Source organism: Octopus bimaculoides, chromosome 16, assembly GCF_001194135.2.
Source record: "Octopus bimaculoides isolate UCB-OBI-ISO-001 chromosome 16, ASM119413v2, whole genome shotgun sequence".
Classification (NCBI taxonomy): Eukaryota; Metazoa; Mollusca; class Cephalopoda; order Octopoda; family Octopodidae; genus Octopus; species Octopus bimaculoides.
In genome coordinates this window covers 39,811,380-39,814,855 of record NC_068996.1, presented here as the reverse complement: position 1 = coordinate 39,814,855, position 3,476 = coordinate 39,811,380, and positions in this window count along the sequence as shown.

The following is a 3,476-nucleotide window of genomic DNA, read 5'->3' as shown; positions in this document are numbered from 1 at the left end:
TTATTATTATTATTATTATTATTGTTATTGTTATTATTATTATTATTATTATTATTATTATTATTATTATATGAAAACTCTCAGCTTATTTTACTGGATATGATGGAAAGTGCCAGCTGCCCACAGCCAGCAGACTAAGGTGACACTTGTTTTACTGGTCATGCTTCAAGAACTCTGCTAAGAATTCTTGCAGTTCCAAGCAATGCTGACTTTTGTAGGTGTTCTACCTTCCCACTTGCACCAATCTTTTTCAGCCATGTTGCTAGTTGAGTGCTGATACTTCCAAGTGCACCAATTACTATTGGTATCAGGTCCACTCTCTTCATTGACCACAACCTTCGTATTTCCCACTTCAAATTGTCATAGATGTTTATTTTTTCTTCTTCTTTCACGTTGATCCTGTTGTCCCTGGGACATGTCTATTATCATACATGTTCTTGCTTGTCATTGGGGCGTACTATGTGGTTTATTATTATTTTTATTATTGTTGTTGTTGTTATTACTATGGTATCAACTAACTTCCCCACATCTAAAATTCTTGACCTTGTACTTAAATTGAAAACAATTTTTATTATTATTGTTGTGGCTGTTGCTGTTGTTGTTATTGTTGTTGCTGTTGCTGTCATTGTTGTTCTTGTTATCACCATTAAAAGATGGCAAAAAACAGTGATGATGTCAAACAAAATCATTTGACACTTTACATTCCGGGTTCAAATTCCACTGAGGTTGACTTTCCTTTCATCTTTTCAAGGTCGATAAAATAAACACCATTTGATCACTGGGGTTGATTTAAGCAATTATCCCCCTCCCCCAAAATTTCAGGCCTTGTGCCTATAGTAGAAAGGATTATTATTATATAACTGTTCAATATTTGGTAGACTGAGGCAAGTCTCTACTGCTACACCTCTATGTTGCTGGGGTGTGTACAGCATTCTGTGTTCTTTTCTGCTGTTGGGAGTGTGCAAACTCTTCCCGGTACTGTATTGTGTTTCTTATTTTCCTTGAGATGTAGTGCTGTCTTTTGTTGTGTTACTGCTTGAATTGTGTGTTGAGTGTGTAATGCATTGTTTTTCTAGCCTGTTGGAGGGAGTTTATTTCACTGGGTAAATGCTGTATAGAGTGTGTCTTGTATTTGTGGGTTGTTTTTCCTAGGTTGTATTATTGCATTGATAGTGTCTTGCATGGGATGTGAGTTGTTCCTAGCATGACTATTTTTTGGATAGTGTGTAGTTTTGAGAATCCAGGTATAGCCTCTACATTTTTGTTCATATGATTTTCAGTCACATGTTTTCAATTGTCTGACTCAAAGCTACAAATATCGCTAAGAGAGTCCATTTGAAATGAAATAATTTGAGTGGAGTGAAATATGTAATTACTGAGTACTGGAAGCACAAGTTCTGCTGGGTCAGACATGTTGTGAGATTCACAAAAATCAGGTTGACCTGTGCTATTACTGAGTGATATCCAAGGGTTTGAGAAGGGCCACATGAAAGGCTTCCAGACAATTTGGTCAAACAATTTGGGTCAAAATGGAAAAGAATGGAGCAATCAAGACAAAATTGGAAATGTATTGTAACCAGTGGTGTATGACAGCATCTGATGGTCTGATTTATATATATATATATATATATATATATATATATATATAGATATATATATATATATATATATATATATATATATATATATATATATATAGATATATATATATATATATATAGTCAATTTCAACATAAACAAGAAAGAAAAACAACGAAAAAACACGAAAAATCAATGCAAGGACGTGGAATAAGTAGTGTTATTGGACGCTCAGGAAAGGAAAGAAAAGAAAGAGGACTTAACGTTTCGATCGGAGATCTTCGTCAGAAATATAGGAAAAGTCCAAAGAAGGGAAGACGGAGAAAGAAAATCGCCAACGATGCACACGCGGTCACACACATACACATACATACACAGCAGGCTTCTTTCTCTTTTCATTTACCAAATCCACTCACACAGCTTTGGTTAGCCTAAGGCTATAGGAGAAGGAACTCACTCAAGGTGCCACACAGTGGGACTGAACCTGGATCTGTGTTGTTGAGAAGCAAACTTCTTACCACACAATCGTACCTGAGAATAAAAAAAAAAAGATAAAACGGATGTATTTTCTCTCATTACAAATCAAATAACATATTCCTATTTTATGACAGTTACAGAACTTTTACTCGTGGTTATCTGAAAATTCTTTCCGTAGTTCAAGAGGAATTAAAAGAGAAATGTCTTTCACATGAATATTTTCACTTGGTAGGGAGTTCTTTTAACCCTTTCAATTCCAACCCCTGTTCAAGACCAAATATCACAGAAGGTATAAAACATCTCATTTTAAATTTCTCATATTCAAATAAAAAAACAGACAAATAAACAAAAAAAAAAACACTCAAAACAAATTTATATTATAATTTTGTGTAAGAATCTAATGTTAAGTTATATTTCCTAACAGATAATTTTATCATCACAACGTTAGCTATTTTGTTAAATTTCTCCACATTGTTGATTATTTTTCAAAATTAATCGAAGCATACTGACAATGTATTTGAAAGTCTCTTGTACAGCTTCTCACTTCATTGGATGGAGAAAAAAAAAAACTTGTAGATAATCAAAAGAGAAATGTTTTTCAAAAAAATAGTTTAAAGCAATAAAACTGTTCAGGAGAATGAAATTTATGAACTTGCTGTAAATTAAGAATTCCATCACATTAAACTTTGACATAAGCAAAACAATGAAGAAACCTCTACATGGTTGCTCATTCTGCTAAAAATAACAGCTGAATCTCTCTTAAGTCATGCATTGCCAAAAAGAACACACTGGATAATATGTAGTCCTAGATATACTGTATCTGAGTTAAAGCTAGAACAATCAAAACTGCAAAATATCTTTAATTATAAGTGCGTCTGCAGGATCAAAGGTGGTTTCAGGATTAAGTAACAAGTTGACAAATATTTTTAAGCCCAGTGTGGGCCACTTTTTTCCTGAGAAGTGAGTTGCATGTGAAGTAAAGGAAAAGTTTTCTTCTTGAGTCATACTAACTCAAAAGGGCCAGTTTCCTGGTTTCCATGGTGTATATATTCCCCACCTGGAAGGGACACCAGTCTGTCGCAGGGTTACTCATTTTTGCCAGCTGAGTGGACTGGAGCAATGGGAAATACAATGCACAACCCAGTCTAGAAATTGAAACCACAATCTTGTGATCAAGAGTCCAACACCCTAACCACAAAGCCACATACCTCCACAGTGGGGTGCATGAGACATGGCTCATCAACAGACAAGCCACACTACTGAAAAAAACTCAAGGTAATTTTTTTTATTGGGCATGCAATTCAGGAAGTTTCCTGGACTGCTTGTGGCCCATGGACCACTTGCAGCCCATGGACCACTTGCAGCCCATGGACCACTTGCAGCTCATGAACCAAATGTTGCCAGTGCCTGGTTTAAATCTT